General features: G+C 46.4%; 1 protein-coding gene across 3 annotated transcripts in view; it reads right to left on the bottom strand.

The window, feature by feature from the left end:
* LOC139266074 (transferrin receptor protein 1-like) overlaps window positions 1–14,586 on the bottom strand; it is a 68,788-nt gene extending 54,202 nt beyond the window's left edge. The window contains exon 1 of one of the 3 annotated variants that reach the window (XM_070883926.1): window positions 14,509–14,586. The gene's annotated coding sequence lies outside the window, so the exon portion shown is untranslated. Of the gene's footprint in view, window positions 1–4,498; window positions 5,308–6,305; window positions 6,390–14,508 lie in introns of those variants that run through there. The other 2 variants (XM_070883927.1, XM_070883928.1) reach the window with 2 other exon arrangements.
* Between the last annotated feature and the right edge of the window lie 6,701 nt (window positions 14,587–21,287).

The raw sequence follows: 21,287 nt of genomic DNA, 5'->3' as shown, positions 1-21,287 counted from the left end.
AAGTGGATAAGCTCAAAGCCAGCACAAATGACGAGAAGCATAACCTCATGTCTATAATATTCTATGAATTTCTACATGTGCAAAGTTTTCAACAAGGATTTTGTTCGCAATTTTTATGAGCACATGGGGAAATATATACTCATCAAGCCACACACTGGAGCAGGAGAATCAAAGTTTGAAGTCAGCCTCAAAATGGCATGTAACTCAAGTTGTCATTTACAAGAAAAAGGTCACATTGTGAAGAATAAGATAACATCTAAAATTTAGTTGAGTAGCTGGCTGAAAAGCCAAGTGTTTCTGGACTTGTGGAAGTCATTAAAGTTTACACAACTGGAATCATGATATGTACTCATGCAGGACATTCTAAAAAGGGAGGGAGAACAGCCAGTTGTCGTGATGCACATTGGTACCAACGACATAGGTAAAAAAAGGGATGAGGTCCTACGAAACGAATTTAAGGAGCTAGGAGCTAAATTAAAAAGTAGGACCTCAAAAGTAGTAATCTCGGGATTGCTACCAGTGCCACGTGCTAGTCAGAGTAGGAATCGCAGGATAGCTCAGATGAATACGTGGCTTGAGCAGTGGTGCAGCAGGGAGGGATTCAAATTCCTGGGGCATTGGAACCGGTTCTGGGGGAGGTGGGACCAGTACAAACCGGACGGTCTGCACCTGGGCAGGACTGGAACCAATGCCCTAGGGGAGTGTTTGCTAGTGCTGTTGGGGAGGAGTTAAACTAATATGGCAGGGGGATGGGAACCAATGCAGGGAGACCGAGGGAAACAAAAAGGAATCAAAAGCAAAAGACAGAAAGGAGATGAGGAAAAGTGGAGGGCAGAGAAACCCAAGAAAAAGAACAAAAAGGGCCACTGTACAGCAAAATTCTAAAAGGATAAATGGTGTTAAAAAAACAAGCCTGAAGGCTTTATGTCTTAATGCAAGGAGTATCCATAATAAGGTGGATGAATTAACTGTGCAAATAGATGTTAACAAATATGATGTGATTGGGATTACGGAGACGTGGCTCCAGGATGATCAGGGCTGGGAACTCAACATCATCCAGGGGTATTCAACATTCAGGAAGGATAGAACAAAAGGAAAAGGAGGTGGGGTAGCATTGGTGGTTAAAGAGGAGATTAATGTAATAGTTAGGAAAGACATTAGCTTGGATGATGTGGAATCTATATGGGTAGAACTGCAGAACACCAAAGGGCAAAAAACGTTAGTGGGAGTTGTGTACAGACCTCCAAACAGTAGTAGTGATGTTGGGGAAGACATCAAACAGGAAATTAGGGGTGCATGCAATAAAGGTGCAGCAGTTATAATGGGTGACTTTAATATGCAAATAGATTGGGTTAACCAAACTGGAAGCAATACGGCGGAGGAGGATTTCCTGGAGTGCATAAGGGATAGTTTTCTAGACCAATATGTTGAGGAACCAACTAGGGGGGAGGCCATCTTAGACTGGGTGTTGTGTAATGAGAGAGGATTAATTAGCAATCTCGTTGTGCGAGGCCCCTTGGGGAAGAATGACTATAATATGGTGGAATTCTGCATGAGGATGGAGAATGAAACAGTTAATTCAGAGACCATGGTCCAGAACTTAAAGAAGAGTAACTTTGAAGGTATGAGGCGTGAATTGGCTAGGATAGATTGGCGAATGATACTTAAGGGGTTGACTGTGGATGGGCAATGGCAGACATTTAGAGACCGCATGGATGAACTACAACAATTGTACATTCCTGTCTGGCGTAAAAATAAAAAAGGGAAGGTGGCTCAACCGTGGCTATCAAGGGAAATCAGGGATAGTATTAAAGCCAAGGAAGTGGCATACAAATTGGCCAGAAATAGCAGCGAACCCGGGGACTGGGAGAAATTTAGAACTCAGCAGAGGAGGACAAAGGGTTTGATTAGGGCAGGGAAAATGGAGTACGAGAAGAAGCATGCAGGGAACATTAAGACGGATTGCAAAGGTTTCTATCGATATGTAAAGAGAAAAAGGTTAGTAAAGACAAACGTAGGTCCCCTGCAGTCAGAATCAGGGGAAGTCATAACGGGAACAAAGAAATGGCAGACCAATTGAACAAGTACTTTGTTTCGGTATTCACTAAGGAGGACACAAACAACCTTCCGGATATAAAAGGGGTCAGAGGGTCTAGTAAGAAGGAGGAACTGAGGGAAATCTTTATTAGTCGTGAAATTGCGTTGGGGAAATTGATGGGATTGAAGGCCGATAAATCCCCAGGGCCTGATGGTCTGCATCCCAGAGTACTTAAGGAGGTGGCCTTGGAAATAGTAGATGCATTGAGTGTCATTTTCCAACATTCCATTGACTCTGGATCAGTTCCTATGGAGTGGAGGGTAGCCAATGTAACCCCACTTTTTAAAAAAAAGGAGGGAGAGAGAAAACAGGGAATTATAGACCGGTCAACCTGACCTCAGTCGTGGGTAAAATGATGGAATCAATTATTAAGGATGTCATAGCAGCGCATTTGGAAAGAGGTGACATGATAGGTCCAAGTCAACATGGATTTGTGAAAGGGAAATCATGCTTGACAAATCTTCTGGAATTTTGTGAGGATGTTTCCAGTAGAGTGGACAAGGGAGAACCAGTTGATGTGGTATATTTGGACTTTCAGAAGGCTTTCGACAAGGTCCCACACAAGAGATTAATGTGCAAAGTTAAAGCACATGGGATTGGGGGTAGTGTGCTGACGTGGATTGAGAACTGGTTGGCAGACAGGAAGCAAAGAGTAGGAGTAAATGGGGACTTTTCAGAATGGCAGGCAGTGACTAGTGGGGTACCGCAAGGTTCTGTGCTGGGGCCCCAGCTGTTTACACTGTACATTAATGATTTTGACGAGGGGATTAAATGTAGTATCTCCAAATTTGCAGATGACACTAAGTTGGGTGGCAGCGTGAGCTGCGAGGAGGATGCTATGAGGCTGCAGAGTGACTTGGATAGGTTAGGTGAGTGGGCAAATGCATGGCAGATGAAGTATAATGTGGATAAATGTGAGGTTATCCACTTTGGTGGTAAAAACAGAGAGACAGACTATTATCTGAATGGTGACAGATTAGGAAAAGGGGAGGTGCAACGAGACCTGGGTGTCATGGTACATCAGTCATTGAAGGTTGGCATGCAGGTACAGCAGGCGGTTAAGAAAGCAAATGGCATGTTGGCCTTCATAGTGAGGGGATTTGAGTACAGGGGCAGGGAGGTGTTACTACAGTTGTACAGGGCCTTGGTGATACCACATCTGGAGTATTGTGTACAGTTTTGGTCTCCTAACTTGAGGAAGGACATTCTTGCTATTGAGGGAGCGCAGCAAAGGTTCACCAGACTGATTCCCGGGATGGTGGGACTGACCTATCAAGAAAGGCTGGATCAACTGGGCTTGTATTCACTGGAGTTCAGAAGAATGAGAGGGGACCTCATAGAAACGTTTAAAATTCTGACGGGTTTAGACAAGTTAGATGCAGGAAGAATGTTCCCAATGTTGGGGAAATCCAGAACCAGGGGTCATAGTCTAAGGATAAGGGGTAAGCCATTTAGGACCAAGATGAGGAGAAACTTCTTCACCCAGAGAGTGGTGAACCTGTGGAATTCTCTACCACAGAAAGTTGTTGAGGCCAATTCACTAAATATATTCAAAAGGGAGTTAGATGAAGTCCTTACTACTAGGGGGATCAAGGGTTATGGCGAGAAAGCGGGAAGGGGGTACTGAGGTTGCATGTTCAGCCATGAACTCATTGAATGGCGATGCAGGCTAGAAGGGCCGAATGGCCTACTCCTGCACCTATTTTCTATGCTTCTATGTTTGGTTATGAACTAAGCTACTCAACAGAATTTCAGCTTTTTGCTTGGTATCTTTTTACCCTAAAAATGCTAACACAAACAAATGGTCTGACATAAATGTGACGTCACCTTACATCTAGATGTTTGGTTTGCCTTTCGGAACAAGACACCTACACCAGATGGTACAACTGAAATGCAGCTCCCATGGGTGGCAACACTAAGCATCACCCACAGTACATGATTAATACTTAATTGTGCTTTACTTCAGAATGTCTATGAATTAATGCTGCTCGAGAGATGGAACCTAGCAAGAGAACACACAAAAAATGACTTTTTATGTGTTTCATTATAATGAAGCAGGTGAATGTTAAGGACAATGGACACAATGACAAAAGATTAAAGTTATACAAGAAATAAAGGTTTGCCACATGTGATGCCACAAACCATCTTCTTCCAAGTTATAATATGTATTTAAGTAGCGGATTAATATCGTCACCCCCGTCAGTCATACTATAATGGCGAATGGCAGGTTGTTTCATTTTTAAGCATTAGAAAAATATGAAGATTAAAGTTGTTAAATACAAGAAAGAAAGACTTACATTTTTACAGTCTTATCACACTTCACAGAAATAACCCAAATGCTTCACATACAATAACCCAAAAATATGCTGTCAAAGTAACAGCAAGGTTAATGGCGCTCACTGTTAGTTAACTGCAAATACGAAAGCAACTTCAGGCAAGGGCTGATGCATAATTAGACACGGAAACAGAAGTTGCTTTTAGAGATGTGTTGTTCTGTCGCTAGCTTTGCGAAAATGGCATTGCGTTGTCTGCCTCCCCACTCAAATGCATTGAGCCGTATGAATTTCCTGTACTTGCACTGTAGATACAAAATAAACTTGCCACAGAAAGTTAAGCAAAGTCATTTCAAGTCTAAGCACCCCTTTAGCGACGTGATAAGTGTTCATTGTCGTTTGTTTTAACTTTTTCTTATCTCTTTCTTCTCTCAATCCAATCTTTCTTTCCCGACATTTCTCTTTCTGTACCTGATTTGACATTAATTTAGAATGGTGAAGTCACATGTCCTTATTCAGACCGTGCACTGTCCATTGCAGATACAGTTAGTTACTTATCCTGTTCACTCAGATTCCAGATGCCCGTAGAGGGCACCGTGTTGTTCCCATCTCACACTTCCAGCAACATGTAAAATATCATGGGGATTAAATAGACACGGGCAAGTCTAATTAACAGCAGATGCCGTTCACTAACTGGTTAAACTGATTTTTGGGCAAATTAATTAGCTATAATGGAAAATGTAGCAGGCAAGATTTGCATACATTCCGGAAGCAGCAATTAGATGAATATGCAGTTAATCTGGTGTTGCTGGCTAAGGGAAGAATGTTGGTCAGTACACCATATTTCTCTTCAAGGAGTGTTACAGGATCTTTAATATTCACCTAAACTACATGAATAGGCTGGCAAAATTTCAGTTCAACATCTCACCGAAAGGATGGCATCTCCAATTATAGGGAGTGCCCACCTAGATGACTCAGTTGTGGTGCAGGGCTTGAATACAACTTCTAACTCGGGGATGTTAGTGCTACCAACTGAACCAAGCTAACACTATACGGCATTAAATAGTTGCACTTGTATGTTCAGAGCTGTGCTGGGCAGCATTAAAATCCAAGCAGGTGCAACAAGCAAGACATTTTCTGACATAGCCAGACACAGAGCCCCATTCCTAGAAATCAAAGACTAATCGACTACAGCATTACTCAGCTGCAACACTGAATTATAGCCATTGCAAGATAATCTACCAACCCCACCTCGAGAATGTATCTGTCCAGTAGACACTAACATCGCTCTCCACATCTTACAACAAAAATAGTTTTCTTATTGGGGTTTACGGGAATAAATATCGAGTGCTCAGACTTAAAAGCATTTAACAATCCATGGAAAGGCGGATAACAAATTCCATATCCTTATTCAGAAGTAAATTCAAATATTTATCATCCTCCTAATATGAACCCCAGCTGAAAACGTACATAAGCTATTTATATCGCCATAGGCAATTGAAACTAAAAATGGTCCGGTGCTAAACTCGAGTGAGTACAGAACGCCACTCTGTGCACTGCAGCCTAAAACTTTACCTACTCCTGCACTTAAACCAACCTGAAATTAAAAAAGCAAGCTCTCTAAATGCTGCTCAGATGCTGTATCGTTTGCTAATACATATTTAAATAATTGAGACTGTCGCTCGTCGGCCTTGCACAGAATCGGGCTTCCAAAGGGAAATGCTTTAAACAAATGTAGCTTTAAAAAGAACTACAGCCTGAAACAACTTATATAAATCCGTTTCCATTCCCACCGAATACCGTCCACATCGCACGTGTTTAATTCAGAGTACGGAAATAAAGCCCTCTATTTCAATAAATTCATGCAACTCGAAACGCTGCATAAAATCTACTTATAAAATATTAGCATTTACCACACAGCACCTTTCACTTACCGAATCAAAAATACAATTTAGGCGTAAAATGCTGCTTCCTTTTACAGCACATGGAGCAAGACAGGAACTGTGACCCTGGGAAGCAATTCACATGACCTCGAACTAAAAGACAGCGTTTCCCTCATAGGTTCTCTCAAACAGCCCTGACATTGGGTGCAATGTTCCACTGGTTACCATCTCTTGAAACATTTAATTGGAAGGGGTGCAGTTTGAATGGAGGGAACGCAAGAAGAAAACTGACGTGTTCTGCCAACCATGTATTAAGTAACCAGGTTATGTCCGAATTGTTCTTATATTAAAATCGACCAAACGAATACATTTCAAAAACAGTTCACCACCATTCAAAATATTAACTTATTCTGACGAGGCTTTAGCAATAGCTCAGTGTTCCAAATGGAGTAGACCAGGCAGTCCCGGAATTAATCCCTATGCTGATGATTCAAGCCAGAGGAGAAAATGCCGAGGCTTTAACCGCAATGTTTCACCAATCCTTGCAGAGGTAGTAAGAGTCTTGAAGGGTTATCAATGCAAAATCTCCATTCAAAAAGACAAAAATGGATAAACTAGATAAGTGGAGACCAGTCAGCCCAATATTAATAAGCTTCTCGAGGCCACAATGTACCTAGAAAGACATGGATTAAGGGCAGCTAGCATGGAATTGTAAAAAGCTATTAACAGTTTACCAATAAGAAAAATGAAGTGGATGTTGTGTATATAAATTTTCAAAAGACAGTTGATATGATGCTTTATGAGATTTAAAATTAAAGCACAAGGTGTTAAATGGCAATGTGGCAGCATGGATAAAAGGTTGGCTGAGAGAGTAGTGAGTGGTTAATGGATGTTTTTCATATTGGATAGGTGTAAACATTGATTAGTGTTGGGACAATTGCTCTCAATATTTATCCAATATATTTAAAAAGATCTTACAGTTGTGTGTACTGTCCAACTTTTCCAAATTCCTATTTTCAGAATTGTAATGGAAACTACCTATGTAAATTTGCAATGCTGCACCTATACTCTCCTGTTAGTGGAGGTACTGCCAATGGTTGTAATTACAGCACAACAAGTTTACAGAGGCAGTTTCCATCATCAATGTGGGCATACAATTTTGTAATGAAATATAAAATGAATAGAATCATGATCAACTATGAAGACAGGGACTGAATTATATCTGCATAGCCATTATTCCCACTCGTGAACCCCACTTCACCCGAAGACTACACTTGATTTTGATTCCCAATGTGCAATGGCCACAGGAGATCAACATTTATAGATATCTATTTCTATACAATTTCTAGATGTAGGTTCAGAAGGTACAATATCAATTTACAAATGACAAAATAGGGGTTGCGGTTATCTGTAAAAATCCCTCTAAGTGACCTCATTTTAGTAAACCTGCCAAATAGATGGCAAATTAAATTTAACAGAAATATGAGGTGATGCACTTCCTTCCAAAATGTAAGAGTGCATATCTATTAAATGGTGAAACTTGAAAAGAATTAGAGGAGCAAGGACACTGCGGGGTTCAGATAAACAGATCTTAAAAAGTGAAAGGACAAGTTGTTAAAGCTGTTCAAACATGGTTTTATAAACAGAGGCAGAGAGTACCAAAGCAAAGAGGCAATGATAAATCTATGCATACACTGATTAGACTGTAAGAATATGGTAACCAGCTTTGGCTGCCTTACTATTGGAATGGATGTCAAGGCCATGGAGAGGATGCAGAAGAAATTCACTGAGATTATAACCAAATGAGCAGCTTTAGCTATGAGGAGACACTACAGCAACTAGGGGTAATTTTATGGAACCAAAGAAGGTGAAGAGGGGATCTGACAGAAGTGTTCAAAATTGATACAGGTAAATAGGGAAAATCATCCCACTGGTTAGTAAATCGGCAACTGGTGAGCATAACTTTAAGAGCAAGAATAAAGGGAAAAGTTGAGATTTTTTAAAATAGGCGCTGAAACAGTGATGCAGATCCAGTTAGTTACTTACCCTGTTCACTCGTTTTAAAAGGGAAGCTGATAAATATTTGAAATATAAAAGGATAAAGGGCAAAAGAATGGGCATAAGTGAATAAAAAAAGTTCTATTATTCTAATTGAACATGGTGTTCATGTGCTTCATGTAAAGGGGAAGGAGAAGAGAGAGTTTCTGCTCCTGATAATTGTTCAGCAGGCCCTGCTGGGAAGTACATGGGTGGATTTCACTATGGACAGGTTCAGGGTCCATCCATCATCTCCCTATGGTCAAATAACCTGAGCACATTGTTCAGGTTCACACAAGAAATGCTTGTCCAAATAGCCTGGCACCCTACCTCCAGAATAAATCACACCACAACAACAACGTGTATTTATATAGCGCCTTTAACGTAGTGAAACATCCCAGGACACTTCACAGGAGTATTACACGATAAAAATTTGACACTAAGCCACACAAGTAGAAATTAGCACAAATGACCAAAAGCTTGGTCAAAGAGGTATGTTTTAAGGAGCGTCTTGAAGGAGGAAAGAGAGTGTGGCGGAAAGGTTTAGGCAGGGAGTTCCAGTGCCTGGGGCCTCGGCAACAGAAGGCACAGCCACTAATGGTTGAGCGATTATAATCAGGGACACTCGAGGGCAATGAGAAAATGGTTCAAGAAATATCATATATTAATGTAACCTGGAATGAATCTTGGTGTAGAATTTTACACTTTCCATGTTTTCACATGAAACTAATTTTTTTTTTTAAATTCCCGTAACTATATAAAATGGCAAGAATAATCCATTTCTCTCTGGATTAACAATTTACATGATCCAAAGTCACTCCAAAATAATTTTACAAATTCCACTAATCAAAATATTTGTGTACATGTATGGAATTTATTGCCCACCAATTACTCATCCTAAATTGTCAGTACAGCATGGGGTGTTTCATTTAGTGTAACACTTAACATCTGCTACAATTGGAAACGAAGGGTTCAGTACAATGTCCGTACAGCCGAGTAGTGCCTTCTGCTGGGTAAAGTCAATACCTTTGTGTACAGTTATCACTGGGTGTAAAAGCCAACATCTTTAGCTTTAAGTCTTCACTGGTATGTACCTGCACAGAATCAGCCTTTCAGACTTGTGGCAGGATAATCCTCATATAGTTGTGCAAAACAAGCCTAAAAGTCAAGAAAGCCCAAAAACACAAGCAAGGAAATGGAGCTAGTCATCATGAAGTTTAGAAGTTGAATTTTTGCCTTCATCGCCACATACAGAACAAAGCTTTAGAAGCTAATTTTCTTTAAGTTTTAATGTCTGTGGATAAAAACACTATAAACTAGCTTAAATTACAAGAAAACTTTAACTACAGGTATTTACTGAAAATTATCTGGCGACTAAGATTAGACCTTTAGATTATAAAAGTGACTGTAAACACGTGATTGAATTACTGGAAAAATGCTGTATCAAGTTGGAACTGAGCTATAAAGACCCCAGATTTAATCTGAGTTTTTATTTGTTGTTCAAGTAACCCTCACTCCTTCCTCCACCCCCCACCCCCCCCCAAGCTAGAGAATCAGATTCTCATTCCTGGGCACAATCCTATTAACAATGCCAGCTGTAAACATAAACTATTAATTCTATTAGTCAACAAGTTCCAAATCACTTGTTGGTCTCATAAATCGCTGTATTGGAGCGAGTGCTCAATTGTCTCACTTGACTGCCATTTGCTTCACACATTTTCCTACGAATCTGAAACACTGCCTTACTAACAGTTGTCGTCGTCATAGGAGGTCCCTCGAAACAAAGATAACTTGCTTCCACGCCAAAAAAAGGATGAGTTCACAGGTGTTTTGAATGAAGGACCCGAACTACATCCTGAAGGGCGGAAGATTCCTGTGCGTGGATTTTTTTAACGTGTGGTGGCCGTTGCACACCAGCCACCACACGGGCTTGACAGAGCGAGGTCTTGGTCCAGTGGCAAGGATTACCCGAGATGACTGCATGAACCTAGTGCACACACATATCGCAGTGTGGGCTGGCCCGTGCTGCCCATGACCCTGAACTCATCCCTCCAGTCTCTCGCCGCTCCTTCACCCCGACCTCGCCACTCCTGCTGTGTCTGCCCACGCTCCAATCACTGACCTGGATCTTGTTGACATCACTCTTCGCTGCTGTCGCCCTCCTGCACCAGCTCACGCTGCTCCCGGACTGCCACACCTCCGCTCCTTTTATGGCCCCTACCTGCTGTTGGCATTCTCACGCATAATATAGAATAACTAAGGAGAAACTCTTTCCAGTGGCAGAAGGGTCAGTAATTGGCAAAAGAACCAGTAAGATGAGGAGACATTTTTTTTTTTTACACAGCGAGTTGTTGTGATTTGGAATGCACTACCTGCAAGGACTGTGGAAGCAGATTCCATAATAACTTTCAAAATTGAATTGGATAAATATTAGAAGGGGGAAAATTAGCAGGTATATGGGGAAAGAGCAGAAGTGTGGGTCTAATTGGATCAAAGACCAACGCATGCACGATGGACCAAATAGCCTCCTTCTGTGCGGTTAGAAATTTGTCTCTGGTGGTATTGGATTGGCTGCCAGCCATAAGCAACGCCCGCCATTCAGTTCCATTGCAGTCAATATCAGGCGCTGCGTATAACAGCCGGCTGATCCGATACCGCCCGCCTTGGACCTAGTGCAGCATGAAGGTCAAACACTGACATTTATAGTACAAAGGACAAATCCTGGAATATTTTAATCAAACAAGCCAGGCGTGCACAAAGTTCAAATGAACGACGCCAAATACAATCCAGTACATAGATGGTGATCTGAAGACTACTCGAGCTGCACACCAGCTTGCCCAGCTAGGCAATTACACAAAATGTTGCTTACAGAAAACAATGGCAAGATTCCACCCCGCCCCACACACCACCACCAAAAAAAAAACCATGTCCAACTAGCAGCGACAGTACAGGAACCACCCAGTCTCCAAAACCACGGCCTACATCTATTTCTGATATAGGCCTTCCCTTTTGGTCCTTCCTTTCCTGACTGCGCCCCCCCCCGCCCAAAAATGTTTTTTCCCAAAGCCCTATACTGGCTTATAAACTGTTAAATCTCCAACTTCTTCCAGTTCTGATGCAAGGTCACCAACAAGAAATGTTAACTCGGTTTCTCTCTCTCTCTCCCCACCCAAGTGTTTTTGCATTTTCTGTTTTTATTCCATTTCTGATATACATAGTGCCAGAAGACTCCCATTAACTGCAACTTGATGACAGGAGGAGTGGAGGGCAATTTATGAAGGGTTAATATTTCAATACCTGTACCATGATATCATCATAGGCAGTTCCTCGGAATTGAGGAAGACTTGCTTCCACTCTTAGCATGAGTGCAGTCCAATACAAGAACCACAGTCTCTGTCACAGGTGGGACAGATAGTCGTTGCGGGAAAGGGTGGGTGGGACAGGTTTGCCGCACGCTCTTTCCACTGCCTGCGCTTGATTTCTGCATGTTCTTGGCAACAATACTCGAGGAGCTCAGCGCCCTCCCGGATGCACTTCCTCCACTTAGGGCGGTCTATGGCCAGGGACTCCCAGGTGTCAGTGGGGATGTCGCACTTTATCAGGGAGGCTTTGAGGGTGTCCTTTTAACGTTTCCTCTGCCTGCCTTTGGCTCGTTTGCAGTGGACAAGTTCAGAGTACAGCGCTTGCTTTGGGAGTCTCGTGTCTGGCATGCGAACTACATGGCCTGCCCAGCAGAGCTGATCAAGTGTGGTCAGTGCTTCAATGCTGGGGATGTTGGCCTGGATGAGGACGCTAACGTCAGTGCTGCATCTGTCCTCCCAGGGGATTTGCAGGATCTTGTGGCGACATCGCTGGTGGTATTTCTCCAGTGACTTGAGGTGTCTACTGTACATGGTCCACATACCATACAGGTATTACTATGGCCATAATATACAGCTTTAAAATAAAGCATGTTTCTTTTAAAACATTTCTTATATTTTTCTTTGGCATCAGCCTTGGCTTTCCACATTACAACAGTGACTATACTCCAAAAGTACTTCATTGGCTGTAAAGTGCTTTGAGACATCCGGTGGTCATGAAAGGCGCTATATAAATCCAAGTCTTTCTTTCTACCCTCCAAGTCAGAAAGTTGTGGGCTGAAGTCTCACTCCAGAGACTCAAGTACATAATCTAGTCTGACAGAAATGCAGTCTTTCCACGAAGACGTTAAACTACGGCCCCATCTGCCTTCTCACGTTGATGTAAAAGATTCCATGACACTATTTGAAGAGTAAAAGTGGTGTCCTGGTCACCACTTATCCCTCAAGCACTCAACAAAACAGATTATCTAGTTTATAAGAATATCTAATTATTTATCACATCGCTGTTCGTGAGACCGAACTTTGTGCAAATGAGCTGCTACATTTATTGCACTTCAAAAAGTAATGTATTGGCTGTGTCGCGCTTCAGGGCACCATGTGGATGTGAGAAGTGGAAATACAAGTTCTTTCTTTCATTATTCCCAGATTATTATTCTTACATCATTTCTATTATTGCATCAATGCACAGAAAACCAAATTATAAAATTTAAATTACATCAGAAAAATCAAGTCTCCCAAAATCAGCTTCAATAAAAGATGTGGGGTCAGTAAAATTGACCATGGAAGTTGTTCATACACCAATGTGATGCAACATGCACCTTCCTACAACTGCAATGTAAATAAAATCGTAGATGTAAGAACAATTTTGGGCTAATTCACTGGGTTTTAACACTAGAGAAAGTTTTGCCACTGGATGAAGGGAAGAAGTGCTCCAGTTATAATTAGCAGTTCAATCCATCTCATGATCTCCCAGCAACTGGTTTGACTGATCAGCATGTACCGCAGTCTCCGCCTGATGCCCCGTTGTTCGTCCTTTGCCCAACACTGGGCTCCGCAACATCTGAAACAAACCTGCCCCCCCTCCCCCTTACCCTCTCTCCCCCCCCCCCCTTACCCTCTCTTCCCCCCCCCCCCTTACCCTCTCCCCCTCCCCCCCCTACCCTCTCCCCCTCCCCTCCCCTCCCCTCCCCCTTACCTCAAAGAACATCTTAAACCGAAGGACAATTTCTTCAGCTACACTCCTCTGGGGAAAGGGGCTGAACGACCGGGGGGGGCAGCACAATGAACCAGTGAGATTTCACATTGGGACAGGTGTAAGAGCAGGGATTGAGCACACGGTCGGCGCTGACCATCGCTCGCTGAGGGTCGGTGCTGATGACCATCGCTCGCTGAGGGTCGGCGCTGACCATCGCTCGCTGAGGGTCGGTGCTGATGACCAGGGTCGGCGCTGACCATCGCTCGCTGAGGGTCGGTGCTGATGACCAGGGTCGGCGCTGACCATCGCTCGCTGAGGGTCGGCGCTGACCATCGCTCGCTGAGGGTCGGCGCTGACCATCGCTCGCTGAGGGTCGGTGCTGATGACCATCGCTCGCTGAGGGTCGGTGCTGACCATAGCTCGCTGAGGGTCGGCGCTGACCATCGCTCGCTGAGGGTCGGCGCTGACCATCGCTCGCTGAGGGTCGGTGCTGATGACCATCGCTCGCTGAGGGTCGGTTCTGACCATCGCTCGCTGAGGGTCGGAGCTGACCATCGCTCGCTGAGGGTCGGTTCTGACCATCGCTCGCTGAGGGTCGGCGCTGACCATCGCTCGCTGAGGGTCGGTGCTGATGACCATCGCTCGCTGAGGGTCGGTGCTGACCATCGCTCACTGAGGGTCGGTGCTGATGACCATCGCTCGCTGAGGGTCGGAGCTGACCATCACTCACTGAGGGTCGGCGCTGACCATCACTGAGGGTGACAGGGCCAGTGCGGCACTAATTAGCCGGACACCATTATCCGTCCTCCCCGGGCACTGGGCCTGGAGGCACTGACCACACTCGGCCAGGGCCACACTGTCCGCACGGCCCACACACGGGACTCCCAGAGCCAGCGCTCCACTCGGACCTCCTCCACACCCGGGGCCCGGGACTGTTACAGGCCGCCCTCAGGGCCCCCCGATACAGGCCGCCCTCCCCACCCACACCCGGGGCCCCGGCCCGGACCAGGCCGCCCTCAGGGGAGGGCGCTGAGCGGGTCCCCCTGTGGCCGGGGCCCTCAGGGCCCAGGGTTAGGGGGAGGCCAGTCTGCCCCCGGGGTCGGGCCGCGAACACCGCTCGGTCTGTCCCCTGTCCCCGGCCCCCGGGAGCCTTGACCCTTACCTGCCGGCCCGGCCCGGCCCGACCTTCCGACTGACCGTCCTTCAGCAGCGCCCAGCGACAGGCCCCCAACACGCGTCACTTCCGATGGCGCTCCCACCGCGGCTTCCCATTGGTTGGGGGCGGGACACTCAGCTCGCGTCAAACGTCACTTCCCGACCCCGCCATTCCATTCTCCCCCCCTCCTCCCTCCCCTCCCTCGCCCTCTCCCTACCCTCCCTCCCCTCCCCCGCCCTCCCTCACCCTCTCCTACCCTCCCTCCCTCCCTACCCTCCCCTCCCTCACCCTCTCCTGCCCTCCCTCCCTCCCCTCCCCCGCCCTCCCTCTCCCTCACCCTCCCTCTCCCTACCCTCCCCCTCCCTCACCCTCTCCTGCCCTCCCTCCCTCCCCTCCCCCGACCCCCCTCACCCTCTCCTGCCCTCCCTCCCTCCCCTCCCCCGACCCCCCTCACCCTCTCCTACCCTCCCTCCCTCCCTCCCCTCCCCCGCCCTCCCTCACCCTCCCTCTCCCTACCCTCCCTCACCCTCTCCTGCCCTCCCTCCCCTCCCCCGACCCCCCTCACCCTCTCCTACCCTCCCTCCCTCCCCTCCCCCGCCCTCCCTACCCTCCCCTCCCTCCCCCTCTCCCTACCCTCCCTCTCCCTCTCCCTACCCTCCCTCTCCCTCACCCTCCCTCTCCTCTCCTCCCTCCCCCCTCCTTCCCTCTCCCTCCCCCTCTCCCTACCCTCCCCTCCCTCACCCTCTCCCTCTCCTCCCTCCCTCTCTCCCTACCCTCCCTCGCCCTCCCCTCCCTCGTCCTCCCCTCCCTCGTCCTCTCCCTACCCTCCCTCTCCCTCCCCCTCGCCCTACCCTCCCTCTCCCTACTCTCCCTACCCTCCCCTTCCCCCCCCACTCTCTTTCCCCCCCCATTCTCCTGCCCCCCTCTCGCTCCCTCCCCCTCCCCTCCCCATTCCTCCCTCCCCTTTCCCCTCAGGATGTCCCATAGCACTTTACAGCCAATGAAGTACATTTGAAGTGTCCTCAATGTTACAATGTGGGGTGCGCTACATCCAATTATTTAGGTGTTGGTTGAGGGATAAATGTTGGTCAGGACACCAGAACAACTTTCCTGGGCCCAAAATTCCACATGGACATTTTTTGGCGCAGTTGTAGAGACACATCCAATTTTTTTAGTGGCCCAACTGCGCCAAATAAAGTTCCAAGTTTCGCCGGCATAACCTTTCATTTTGGAGCAGCGCAGATTGTCCTTAAGCTCTGTGGGTGGGGCTTATGGTCTGCTCCGAAAAACCAATTGCCCGGCTAATGATGGATCCTCTGAAGGGCTGAGCACCTATCATGGGCTGAAAGATCATGGGCTGAAAGGACCCCGCACCCCCTGCCGTGCCAGATTTTAGTCTGCTCAAAAAAAAACAGCCTAGGCCAAAAAAAGCGGCACAGAATGGTGGTGAAAATTTCGCCCTTGGTCTTTGTGATGTTTGACATCCACCAGGGAAGACAGGGACTTGGTTTAACATCTCATCTGAAAGACGGCACCTCTGACAGTGCAGCAATCCCCCAGCTTAGATTATGTTCCCAAGTCTCTGGAATGGTATTTGAACCCACGAGCTACTGACTCGGAGGTATGAATGCCATCGCTGAGCCAAGTCTGCCACCTCACACCCAGTTAATAGATTGGTGGAATGGGCTTGAGGGGCTGAATGGTCTACTCCTGTTCCTATGTTCCTAGATACCACCTCATCATTTAATCAATACTCTTCCAACATTTCATACTCCGACTGCACAACCACTGTAATTGATCTTTCCACAATGTCGAGGTTCTGATCTCCACTCTGAATAGCAATTAGCCTTTGTACAAATGTATCCAGTATTTATTTAGCATTAATCTGATGTTGTAGCCTTAAAAGTACACAACTACCCTTTAGCAGAAGAATGATACATAAACCTAAGAGTTTAGTATTATTACTGGTTTGGAACTCTAAAAAAATTGCTTCACCGTCCAGTCATTCTTTTGTGAGGTGGGTTGAACTACAAAAGCCTATTTAGCTCTTTTTAGTCCCGAGACCCATTCTTAACCCTTTAATTATAGCTCGAAAGCCCCACTGCATACTCCTTAGGTTAAATAATTCAAATTTGGTCCGTGGTCAGGGAGAGGAGGGTGTGACTACGAGCGCAGCCTCCTGTACTATCTGCATGAGATTGGACCACCCAGTATCTGAGCTGGCGTGTGTGTGGTGGTAGTGGTGATGCAGTGCTGCCAGCAGTGTCCTCTTCCTCTAATTCATCACTGAAGTCCCCAAAAGATGGAGTGCGCTCCAAGGTGTCAGCAAGGCTGGAGCCCTCAATGTCCTCGATGCTGTCATTAGGCATTTCGGTACTGCTGTCCTCAAGGGTGTCATCGAGGTCTGGCACTGGTTTGACAGATGGTGCCTCTCTGTCTCTTGCTCTGCCACTCGTGTCCGGATTGTCTCCAGGCCTGGCACTGGTCTCACAGGTGGTGCCTCTCTGTCTCTTGCTCTGCCACTCGTGTCCGGATTGTCTCCAGGCCTGGCACTGGTCTCACAGATGCTGCCTCTCTGTCTCTTGCTCTGCCACTCGTGTCCGGATTGTCTCCAGGCCTGGCACTGGTCTCACAGATGGTGCCTCTCTGTGTCGTGTGTTGCCACTCGTGTCCGGATGTCTCCAGGCCTGGCACTGGTCTCACAGGTGGTGCCTCTCTGTGTCCTGTTCTGCCACTCGTGTCCGGATTGTCTCCAGGCCTGGCACTGGTCTCACAGATGGTGCCTCTCTGTGTCGTGTGTTGCCACTCGTGTCCGGATGTCTCCAGGCCTGGCACTGGTCTCACAGATGGTGCCTCTCTGTGTCGTGTGTTGCCACTCGTGTCCGGATGTCTCCAGGCCTGGCACTGGTCTCACAGATGCTGCCTCTCTGTGTCCTGTTCTGCCACTCGGCCTCTCAACTGCAAGCATAAATGGGAGAGGGAGGTAGGGGATTGACGCATGGAGGCTGAAACAAGCAGACTTTTAGTAGACGCTGGTGCATTCAGGGAGAGAGATCATTAAAGGAGGGCCTTCCCTTACCCACTTTCAGGGAGAGAGAGCATTAAAGGAGAACCTCACTTACCCACATCGGCATCACCAGTACCGGTGGCCACAGGGAAGGCAGTGTGTCTGCTGACGAGTGCCTCGACCATCTCTTCCAAGGCTGTGAGGATTTGGAGCTTGGCCTCGCCATCACCAGTCCTCCTTTGCTCCATCCTGTTTGCAATTTTGGCCTGCAAAGCATGGAATGGTTGGTGAGTACCATTGTGATGACGCATCAGAAATGAGGGCACAAGTGTGTCCCTGCATTGCAGCTGTAACTGTGAGATGAGAGGGAGTCTCCATTGCACAAACCCTCACATATATATATAGAGGCCTCACCAATGAAACGCTGCTTCAGTGACTGAACAGTGAAGGTGGGAAATAAGAGAAGGATGAAGGAGAGACTCGCAGGTGGCAGGTCATCAGTTGGTGGAACAGATACTCACTTTCATCAGACGGATGATGTCGTTCAGCCGTTTTCTGCACTGCCTGGTGGTGCGGTTATGAATGGAGGTCCCGGAGATCTCCACAGCAATCTTCCTCCAGGCATTTGTAAACATCTCGCGAGTGGGTCTCCCCGCGTCTGGGTACAGGGCTCGCTTCCTTCCCTCGACACCCTACATCAGGGTCTCCAGCTCGGCGTCAGGAAATCGCCTTGCCCCTCTTGGTCCAACAGCACCAGCCATCCTTGAACACAACTCCTTCCCACCTCAGGGCCTAGCTACAAACCTTGGCCTTTAAGAAGGCCAGGGAGCAGCTGGCTCATTAGCTTCAAATGACCAGAAGGGTGAATTTCCCCGTGGTAATGCTGCTCTAATCACCCACCCACACCGCTGCAAACTCCCCGTTCCCACTGGTCATTATCGCTAGAAGCCACTTTTTGAAAAAAATCCGTGAAAATCGATCGAGTGAGCGCCGCAAACATATCAGTGGTAATGGCGCAAAATAGAGAGTAGGTGCGCCAGGCCTGAATTTCGGCCCCTGTGAGTATAACTATGTCTGGCTGTTGCTTGACTAGTCTGTGGGACAGCTGTCCCTATTTTGACAGAAGTCCCCAAATGTTGGTGAGGAGGATTTTGCAGGGTCGATTGGGCCATTGTCGCGTCTGAAGCCAGTGCCTAGGTCAATGCTGTGTGGTCCTTCTGTTTTTATTCTTATTGTTGTTTCTAGTAGAGTGGTTGCTGGGTCATTTCAGAGGGCAGTGAAGATTTAACCACATTGCTATGGGTCTGGAGTCACATATGGGCCAGATCTACTTCCCTAAAAGATATTAAGTGAACCAAATGGGAGTTTAAGACAATCTGATCATAACTTTTTAATTCCAGATTTATGAAATTAACTGAATTTAATTTCTGCAGCTGCCATGGTGGGATTTGAGCTTGCATCTCTGGATTACTAGTCCAGCAACATTGCCACTATGCTACCATACCCTCCTATTGGAGTTGCATTTGCCCACATAGCAACAGTAACTGCACTTCAGCAGTACAATAATTCATTGGCTGTGAAGCACTTAGGACAGCTTGAGAATTGAAAGGTGGTATAAAATGAAAGTTCTTTTTATTTATTCCAATATTCAATTGGATATTTTCCATATCCAAATACAAGGTGATGGTATCGGGGACAGTGCTATAATTAAAGAGATAACAACATTGTAATAGGGTTAACTGTATTATTGATCCCATGAAAGATGGATTGTTCTGAAAATTTGCAGTGCTGAATATATACCCATTTTTGGAACACAGGATGGAAATAGTAACGTTTGCATTTGTTTATAGACATCATCTGTGACATCCATACAGACATTGATTGTCTATTTTGTTCACAGCGCACATTACAGATACTTGATTTTTTGTGAAATCAGTATTATTGTTCCTTAGTGTTAGTGTTAGTGTTTGTCAGAAGAATCACTCAACACTCAGAGTCAGTTCCAACGCCAATGCGGCCTTTATTTACGCCAGCGGGGAGGAAATCACAAGACTGAGTCCAGGCTTCTCTCTGCAGAACAAAGGGGTTCATGGATCTTTATATGTTTTACAACAGTTTACTACAGTTACATACAACAGTTTACTACAGTTACATTAGACCAATAGCGTTAGTCTCTAAATGTAAAGTGGCTCATGTGTTGCTAAGGGGTGTGTTGCTAGGGATGACTCATGTGTCTTGTAACATGGTCTGGGCCTCTCTTATCTTACTGTCCTTGGATGCTGGCATTGGGTAGCCTCCTTATCTCCATCCTGCTACAGAGCCGTATTGTTACTAGAACATTTGGTCCTGAGGCCTAGCTGATTAGAGACACCTGCAGAGCTTGCTTGCTGGTCCTGTGTGTGGGAAACAACAAGTATCAGTCTCAGGAATGCGGTCTATTTCAGCTAACATAAATCCCTTGAGGCTTCACTGGTAGCCATTTTATGGTACAAGTTACATATTTAGTTCTAACCTTATCCTACAGGTGCCGTTGCCCTAGGATGACTCATACCTACTTTCAGTAAGGGGACTAGTCCTAGTCCCCCTTTAACCGACCGCCCTACTTATGTTAGATTTTGTGCACGGCATGGTACTCCCTGCCTCAACGTGCTGGCCAGTCACACGGTTTCAGGAGTCCCGGTTGCTTAGATCAAATTAACTAAGGTCAAATCCTTCTTCTCTTTTATTAGATAGGCTTGTTTATTATTTGGGGACCGATCCTGGGTCCCTCTTCATTGTGCGTGGTGCCTGCATGCCTGGCAGGCCATTATGCCCCATGTTATTGCTAAGATCAATTGTATCCCCACCAGTATGTGTGAAATTATACGAATCCAAGGATGGATGTTCACATTTATTCCCCAGTCCCAGACCTTTCTCCACCAACTCTGACTTTGTAAGTCTATTTCGATATCTTCTTCCAGTACTTTGATTTTAGTTTGCAGTTGGTGGTAGAGCTTTACGGATTGACCCACCCTGAGCCTCAATAGGGACCTGATCTGGCTCATCATAATCCTGCAAATGATCGTGGAGCTGATCGGTTACATCAATAACTTCAGGCTTCCGGTGCCTAACCTGGGTGATATGCGCTTGCCCGATCGTGACAGGTCGTAGTGGCGTAAAGCAAAAGTTTGGCTGTGGTATAGGGCACTGCAGGTTATTATACTGGTATGAACGCTCTGTGGTAGAGACGCAGTATCTTCCTTTTCCTCCATAACCTGACCTCGCGAAGTGCCTATGTGCAGGCACTATTTCTAGTACACACCCGTCGGTTCGGTTAAACCCGCACTCGTCTAGCTCACCTCGGCCTACCGGGTGAGGGCATACTGTGATCCCCACCCTTTGCTTGCAATCTGTTAGGGAAATCCCGGTAAGTATGTCGTTTCGGCGAACGGAGGAGGTGGTGGTCAGATAGTAACGGATGGAGACATTTTCCCGTATTACTCCAATATTCTCTAGTTGGTACAGGGGGAACAGCCCTGAGTCTGGCGTGGCTATAGGGATCATCAGGACTATCCCTATCCCATCTGGCAATCTGGAATCGCTGGGTATACTCGGGTCAGTCCCTTCAGAGTACAGTTATCCAGTGTCTCCCTCTGGTTTGCCAACTGAGCTAAATGTGAACTGTCTATCCAATCGGGTACTTCCCCGCGTTGGATCTGGTCGAGATTGTGGCGGATCTGTCCCACCATCCACAGACCATAAGCGTGACAGAGTTGCCCCTGTCTTTGCTTTCCTGTAT

Source organism: Pristiophorus japonicus, chromosome 6, assembly GCF_044704955.1.
Source record: "Pristiophorus japonicus isolate sPriJap1 chromosome 6, sPriJap1.hap1, whole genome shotgun sequence".
Classification (NCBI taxonomy): domain Eukaryota; kingdom Metazoa; phylum Chordata; class Chondrichthyes; family Pristiophoridae; genus Pristiophorus; species Pristiophorus japonicus.
This window is presented reverse-complemented; position numbering and strand designations above follow the sequence as displayed.